This window comes from Dermacentor albipictus, chromosome 3 (genome assembly GCF_038994185.2).
Source record: "Dermacentor albipictus isolate Rhodes 1998 colony chromosome 3, USDA_Dalb.pri_finalv2, whole genome shotgun sequence".
In the NCBI taxonomy this organism is placed as follows: Eukaryota; Metazoa; Arthropoda; class Arachnida; order Ixodida; family Ixodidae; genus Dermacentor; species Dermacentor albipictus.
This window is the reverse complement of record NC_091823.1, coordinates 168,873,587-168,882,227: the sequence shown is the minus strand read 5'-3', so window position 1 is coordinate 168,882,227 and position 8,641 is coordinate 168,873,587. Positions and strand designations below refer to the sequence as shown.

General features: G+C 45.5%; 1 long non-coding RNA gene across 1 annotated transcript; it reads left to right on the top strand.

Moving 5' to 3' along the window:
* Positions 1-1,978: 1,978 nt before the first annotated feature.
* LOC135919144 (uncharacterized) lies at positions 1,979-5,574 on the top strand. The gene is made up of 2 exons (XR_010569897.2): positions 1,979-2,998; positions 5,493-5,574. It is a non-coding gene; the product is annotated as an uncharacterized lncRNA (long non-coding RNA).
* Positions 5,575-8,641: the final 3,067 nt, after the last annotated feature.

Sequence of the window (8,641 nt, the reverse complement as noted above, 5' to 3'; positions counted from 1 at the left end):
AAACAAATCCGTAACCATTGCAGTAACACGTAAACAGAACCCGTCCCAATTCACTTACACTATTAATAGTAAACCACTAGCAAATGTCTAACAACATAGGTATTTCGGCGTTACGCTGACGTCTGACCTCAGATGGGACAAACACGCTGCCAACATTACGGCAGCCGCATTGCGCAAGCTGTTCTATGTAAAAAGATGTTTAAGAATGGCACTCGCGTCCGCAAAGCTACTAGCATACACTACATTCGTTAGATCAGTGTTAGAATATGGTAACACAGTTTGATTCCCTCATTCCCTATCTAGTATAACAAAATTGGAGTCAGTACAGCGCAAAGCCATAAGACTTGTGTATAACGAGTATAAACGCACGGACCCTCCCACTAACCTTCTAGCTTCTTCTGGCGTTAGGACTCTATCCACAAGGGCAAGCAGGCTCAAGATTTTGTACCAACTGCTGCATGACATCTATAAGATGGATGTGTCTAAATATATCGTATTATCGCATTCACGCCCGACTCGTCATAAGCATAAATACACATTAACTGAATATTCTTTCAACAATGATTTGTTTGGGCAATTGTTTTTTCCACTTACGATATGCGAATGCAATCGCTTAAATCCTGATATCACGGACGCCCAAACAGTGTCCGCTTTCACTGCAAAGTTAGAATATGCATCTAATTTCTAGTACCATCGCCATTACCGCGCACCCTGTCCCATTTCAACGCTAGTTCCCGTTTCTTAGATTCCTTCACTTCTAGAATGTATTTCCTTTCCTAATATTTGCTGGTGATGACCATTGAAATGTGTGCCGGTTGTCTTGGTGTAAGAGATTGTTTATGCTATTGCACATAATTTTGTTCTTGTACCATCAATTGCTTGCTTTTTTGTTCCATTCCGATTTTTGTAAGAGATTGCAATCCTGTGCCTGGTTGGGCTTCGTTTTATTTTCAATATTTTTTAGTGGTGTTTGCACATTGCGCATGATCGATACGGCGTTGATTCTCTTTGCTTGGCAAACTGATCGAAAACCATCCTCGTCGTTGTGCTTCATTTCGTGTGCGCAGCATGCACGTTTTCGAAATGTTAATTTGAATTTCTGGGTGATCTTTGCCTTATTTGCTCTGTATAGAAGCTTGCTTTCTTCTCTTCCTTTTTCTCGAATAATATTTGGAACTTTGAATGTTTTTTTCCCAATGTGCTTGATTGTGCACTGTTAAACTTTATTGTAATATTGATTTTTTTGCTTGAAAAACTGCTTAGACCACATTTAGTGCTTTCGATTCTTCTTTGTTGCTGTTGTTTTCTTTCTTTTTGTCTTTTTCTTTTCATGCATGATTGCCTTCGTAATGCCCATCTGCTATGCTCCCAACTAAGAGTGGCAGTATTGAAAAAATATATATATATATAAATATATAAATATATACATATATATATATATATATATATATATATATATATATATATATATATATATATGTGTGTGTGTGTGTGTGTGTGTGTGTGTGTGTGTGTGTGTGTGTGTGTGTCTGCGTGGGCAAGGAAATGTTTCCCTGTGTTGCACCTAAATCGTCTAATGATTCCGGCCTAAGCATCTCAGCCAATCCCCTTTAGAAATGCCAGCAAAAGCAAGAAGTTCAAGTTCAATAACTAGCATGTTTCCAGTGAGCCAACAGTGCCTGAAAATCGTTACACTTTTGTCATGCTTGAGCCGTATCGTGCAAACAAATGCGGCGTCACGAAAAAAAAAAAAAAAAAACGCCTGCAAAGTGTTAAGCTCCGAATGAGGGGTGGCCGCTATGTGCCAGCACGCGCTGCAAGAGCGTGGCAATCCTGAAATAGTTTTCATCTTGCGAACACGTCAATGGCTTGCGTGCCAGACATTGGCGGGCATAATCGCTACGATTCTGCGCGCAACCGTTCATTGCCTCGGCAGCAGAAGAATTGCCGTGACGCTCACGTATGAATTTGGCTACCATGCGAAAGTGGCGAAAATACCATGGCAAGGGAGAGATAAGAAGTTAGATAGTTCGTTTTGCGGCTACATGTAGTTACGCGGGAAGCCTACCCTGCTGATTGAAGGCACCGAACAAAGCAATGCGGAAGCTTCTAGACGGTGTGAGACGACCAGTTTTCCTTCTGTTCATTCGCGAAAGCTAAAGTGCGCACGTGTGAGAATACATGCGAATTTAAATTTCAAGGAAAAGAATGACTGCTTGTCGCACGATAACTAGGGTGAAGAAGGGGAAAGACAGAGCATTGAGCAATTCCGTGGGAAAACACCCTACCTTTTCCAGTGTGTAATAAACGAGAAGAAAGGGAACCGAGGGGCCTAATTTTTAATAATCTTATAATAAGAAGCCAACAATTTAAGCCTTGATGTCTTTGTTGCCTTCCCATTTCGCCTAGCATGAATAGAGAGCCGCCATGCGCACTGCAATTGCGGTAAAGGTCGAATGTGCCCTCCTCTCCCCTGCAAGATTAGAGATGCGCACGTGGAAGCCTTCCCACGTAATCGATACATGAAGTCGCGCTTCACAATTCTCGCAGCGATTGGTTGAATTTCCCTTTCTCATGCACCCGAGGAACGCCCAGTTGTGTCGCGGCTGTCACCCGACCTAGCGATCATTCGCAGCTTTTTCGACTGGGGAAAGGCTGCTTCCAAGTCCTTCAACTCGGTTCTCCGTACAGTACCGAATCCGAGCGGCAGTCTCTGGACAGAGAGGTGTACGCCGCCACCTTACAGAGCGAACTTCACTTCATTGAATTCTCAGGTTCGACTCGAACGACACCACGATGCAGCCAATTTCCGCCATCGCCATGAAGTTCCTCTTGTTCGCAGCCATATTGGCCGCGATACTGCTGCTTGCCCAAGCGCAAAGTGGCGACATCATACGTGGTGGAGGAGGAGGACCCAAACGCACTTGAGTCTGCTACAACAATCGCGTTCTGCAATTTAACAGAGCTCTACTAGCGGCGCTACAAATAACGACAAAAGGTGAGCATGAATCAGTTTTTAAAGCGAAGCTTTCCTTGCCTCTTCCTTCGACATTTACACTGCTGCCCTCCTTGGTCTTGCACGCCGTGTCAGGAGGTGGTTCAGAGCATGTATACAGGGTGGCCCAACTATCAAGTACAAAGATTTAAAAAATAAGCAAATGCCATGTAGCTGTACTGAACCATGGTAGTGTGTTTGACGTCACTTGGAGATACAGATTGCGATTTTTTTTTTCATCGCGGGAAGTAAATATTACCCTATACAGCATGCTTCGTGGCCTCACTGAATTCGGCAAAAGGACTTCGCCCCCACCTCGAAACACCCACATGTGAGGGGTAAAATTTTTGTGGTAGTGTCCTGCCTCCTTAGGTAGATTTAGCGTGACCTATTATGGTGACGTTTGTGAAAAGCACTTTAATGGGCTATGGGCAAAGTTGTCGCAGTGCGCATGGTCGGGAAGGCACGCTTGAATTCGCAAGCATTTACGCATCCTGCTGCGCGTTGCTTTCATGCGCGCCAAAAACCAAGCGCGACAGTGACATTGAAGCTACAGAAGGTGGAGGCGCTCTAACAGGCTAAGTGGCAGACAGACTATTGAACCGTGACGATGTACTACCCCGAATTTATCATAAAATTTACAAAGTTGGGTTCCTTCTACAGCTGGTTTCCGCAGAGCTAATACCTCAAATTCTACAGTTTTTCAAGTAAACCCTGTTCATGAACATATATTAAAGATGAAAAGGAAATGGGGCGTTGCAAGATAGCCAAAAACTATCAACCACGGTTGCTTAGCGGCTGTGCTTTCGCGCTGCTAAGCACGACGTCGCGGGATCAACTCCCGGCCTGGGCGTTTGATGGGGGCGAAATGCAAAAAACGCCCGTGTACCATGCGTTGAGGGCACCTTAAAGATCCCCCGGTGGTCAAAATTAATTCGGAGTCCACCACTACGGCGTGCTTTAAAATCTAATCGTGGTTTTGGCACATGAAACCTCAGAATTCAATTATGTTGTTCCGAACGCCTCGGGCAAGGCTAAATTTAACGATTTGGTCGTGATAAGCGCAACAACGGCATCATTTGCGCGGGCTACGCATGCATGGTCGAGTAATGGTTTATTTCCTCTACTCAGGAATACCAAAGTAGGCTGCGTATATATTGTGGTTGTACATATATTAGCGATAATGCTGTAGCATTTTTCTGTTACATAGGCTTCAGCAAGCAACTTAATTCGAGCCTACTTAGTCACTTTACGCTAAAATATGCCGCGCATGTTTTTAGAGCATGGCTCGGCTTTTGCTTTTGTCATTATAGGGCACATCTTGGCCAGCTTTCACGGTGCACTGAAGAGAAGATTAACACTGTGCCTTTGCGCCACCTTCTTGAGGTTGTGGGACACCCTGTGCCAATAAGGAATCACATGTACTATCTTCCTATCCAATGGCTTTTTTGTGTTAGTGCCCTCTCTTGCCTCTTTGATTTTGTGAAGGAGCTTATCGCAAACGCTAGAGATCAAGAGGGAAGGGAAACCGGCTAGGCGTAGCCTTGAAACTTGGTTATTGAAACTGCTTTTTGTTTTGTGGTTGCAAGATTTATTTAGCGCTTATTTTAGACAAGTCATTGCAACTCCTCTTTTTACTAGCTTGGAGTGCGCAGGGTCGTATGAAATTAGCTGCTTGTTCAATCTCGGCTCAAAAGCAAAACTCGAACCATGCTCTAAGAAACATGCAGCGCAGTACACGGCTTGCAAAAGTAATGTCGTATATGAGATACCCCTAAGTTGCCAACAGGTTTATATCGGTCAAACCAGATGGTGTTTTATTGAAAGGGCGCGTGAGCACAATTGGGCCGTAAATAACAATGTGGGGGGCCATCTGGCAGAACACCGTAAACGTCACAATTGCCGTCCGTATCTTCGCAACACCAGGTTTCTGGCATGGTTTAAAGATAGACTAGAACGGGAGATATTGGAATCTTTCTAGATTGCGAAGGCCGAGGGCACGTGCATTAGCTGCCCTTCAGTGACGCTTACCGAAAAAGAGATAGCATTTCTGACTAGATAGGGATGTCGTGATGTCACATGGGCCATTCTAGGCTGTATATATTTAAAGTCCTGTTTCTTCAAAAAATAAAAAAAAGAACATTTAGTTGGAAGTAGCGCCTTGTCCGTCGTACATGTTGTTCTTTTAGTCCGCGTCTTCGTAGAGCTCTTTTCTTCAAGTATGCAAAACCAACTCGCCCACATCAAGCTTCCGCTGCCGCTACATGAGTATTTTACGTTTTCAACCTCTGCAAACGTATTTGTCGGAGTGACATTGTTACAGGCTTAGTTAATGAAACTCGTGAAAATGATGATGAATATCTCTTTTAAAGTGCACAACTTCATAATTATTGCGTCCAATATTGCATTTTATGGAGTGAAATTGTTATTTAATTGGTGTAATGTTCGCGTAGCTTTTCTAGGCATTACAATAAACGTGTAGTTTTTCTTGTTACAGGATGCCTCACCCGACATCAGTAAAGCACTCCGGTAGCACACTGGCTGGCACTGAATGCGCCCAATAAATATTTTTAATACTAGGGATGTTTACTCGTCTTGCATTTCTGCTGTGTGAGCGATGTACAATTGCTTGCTACTTCAGAAATTTCAGCGAATACCGCACTTTTCTAACATGATTGTTCAGTCTTCTGACTCAACAAGTACCGGTAACATGTTCACGAAAGACTTGTTCTGTGGGGCCACCAATTCATTTTTTAGTATCGGAACTCTAGAGGTGGTTGCCCCAGAGTGTGTTTGGAATTGCACGGTTTGAACTGTTTGGCACCCGCCGCGGTGGCTTAGCGGCTACAGTTTTGCACTGCTAAGCACGAGGCCGTGGGATCAAATCCCGGCCACTGCCGCTGCATTTCGATGAAGGCGAGATGAAAGAACGCCAGTGTCCCGTGCATTAGGGGCACGTTAAAGATACCCCGTCCGTCAAGATTATTCCGTAGTGCCCCACCAAGGCGTGCCTTCTAATAAAATCACGGCTTTGCAACGTAAAACCCCATTATTAAATTATCCTGGCCACTATTCAGACGGAGCTGCAATGGGCAAAAGAAATAACGAAGCCGGTTCTTTGAACTAAACATGATCATGTAATTGAAACAAGCCGCCGCACACACACACAGCTAAGCAAGATAGCAGGACATATAGAAACATTCATGCAGCTCTGGATGTTCTCACACAGGTAAACAACCTACTAAAGTAAGCGTCGTGCTAGTTACAACTACTTGTAGTTACAGCATTGGTCCAGCTGCAGGGCGCCGGTCACGTGAGGATAGGTTGCTGCTTCGCTCTTGACGACAATCCACAGCTCGACCAAAATGTCACAGGACGGTCAGGGGAAGCCATTGTTGTATTCGGCCTCATGTTTCATGGACCAACGAAGACATGGTGGAAGGTAAGGTGGTGCATATCGCGGAAATGCATGCGTGATCTAATCACGGATAGATTTGAAGCCAACAGCAGGCAGTGACCGGCAGGAAGTCTCAGACGTACAGAGGTGGGTCACAATGTCAATAAAACAAAGCGAAAAGCCAAGAGAGATGCGGATGTTTTTCTTTTTTCTTCTTTTTCACTTTGCGAATTCAGGAATGGCAATGTATTTATTTTTGAATAATTCAGCGATTCATAATCATTGGGTAATCTCATTGGCAATCACCTACATCTTATCTTTCCCACATTTTTACGTTCACATACCCACTTGAGCCTCTTCCTCATTCGTTACATAAGTCATTTGAGTGATCAGCTTTGCATGGTGTATCAGCAAGTGTAATTTTCGAAGCGTCATACCGGAAAATGCGTAATCGTATTGTGCATTGCTGATAAAGAAATATGTGTGCACACGCCTACGCTACCCAAATCGGGGCATTGCATACAAAGGCTTTGCAAAGAGCGGTCGCTCAGCTGTTAGGCCGTCTGGCTATCAGCGTTTTATCGGTGCCGATTTTACAAGTATCGAACATCTCGAGCTACACTTTGTAAGTATTTCCTCCTGCAACATTAGATTGCCATACATGCTTCTCCGTGTAGCTGAGTAGAGCCTTGATGCAGCTATCAAAACTCGGATGACACGACGCGCTCGATATAAATTTTTATCGAATACATCACCGAGTGAATGAATTAGAACTTTATTTAGGTCCTGAGGGAAATCAATCCGGTGGCTTCACCCAGGTCAGGGCCGCTAGACAGAGTCCTTCGGCGACGGCCCGGGCCCTCTGGACAGCCTTGAGCTGAGCGATGAGCTCTGTGCTTCTGAGCGCTGAGCCCCAGGAAGACTGGTCCGGAAAGTCTGTGCTCGCGTTGGCAGGGCGCAGCCAGAGCATGTGTCGAAGTTGTTGTATTCGTGGCCGCAGTGTGGGCATTCAGTAGGAAGGCCAGGATTGATCCTGCTTAGTGGTGTTGGTGGGATGTATGTCCTAGTCTGCAACTGTCTGTAAGTGACGGCCTGTGCTTTTTTGAGCTTTGGTTGAGGAGGAGGAAAAATTCTTAGTGAAAACGTATGATTTGATGTGATTTCGTAGTATGATACGAGCGGGTCTTTGTTGTCTAGGTCCCTCCAGGCTGGGTTGAAGCGGGAGGGTGGACCGCAGACGCGGAATGTGAGCTTTCGCGCCAGTTGGTGCGCCCGCTCGTTCGGATTACAGTCAGGAGGTCCGGAAATGTTGCCCATGTGGGCCGGGTACCATATGATGTGTGGGGCCATGAGGTTGTTTCCTCCCGTTTCTTGGAAGAGGATGGTGTTCATAACCGTAGCTGCTTTCCTAGGGACGAGGGCCGACGAGATGGTTCTAATAGCTGTTCTTGAGTCCGAGTAAATGACTGACGCTCCTTTGCAGCTTCGAAGGGCCACTGCGATGGCCATTTCGTCTGCTTCGTGAGTGCAGTTGGTAACTACCGTGGCTGCGTTGACGAGTGAGCCATGGGTGTCCACCACAGAGACCGCGTAGGCGCCTTGATTACAATATCTGGCCGCGTCAACGAAGAGGACTTGCGTTTCGTTACGTTTGATGTTGTCAAGGATTGCCTTCGCTCTCGCTTTTCTCCGCCCTTCGTTGTGGGTGGGGTGTATGTTTCGTGGGATGGGATCAACGGTTATTGATCTCTTGGCGTTTGTGAATAGTTGCAACTTCTCTTGTGGCATGAAGAGGGTCTGTATGCTTGCTTCTAGTAAGATCTCGATGCCCGCCCTTGTGAGTGAGAGCCGACTAATTTGAGAGTTTCGCTGTGCCAAAAAAAGTTCGGTTGCCATGTTGTGAAGCCCCAATTGGAGGAGTCGTTCCGTGCTAGTGTTTCTAGGGAGGCTTAGGACCTTTTTCAATCCCTTTCTGATTAGTGTATCAATTTTATTCAGCTCCGTCTTCTTCCAGTTGAGGAAGGGGGCGGCGTAGGGGTCGTGGCTGATGAGGAAGGCGTGAAATGCTTTCATGAGGTTGTCCTATTTCAGGCCGTCCCTTTTGCTGGCGACTCGTGATATGATCCCGGTGAAGTTGAGGGTGCTCTTTGTGATGCATTTTAGTGCTTCCGCGTTGTTATTGCTGTAAGCCGCAATGACCATGCCCAGAACCTTGATTGTGTTACACCTGGGGATGTTTCCTCCGTCCC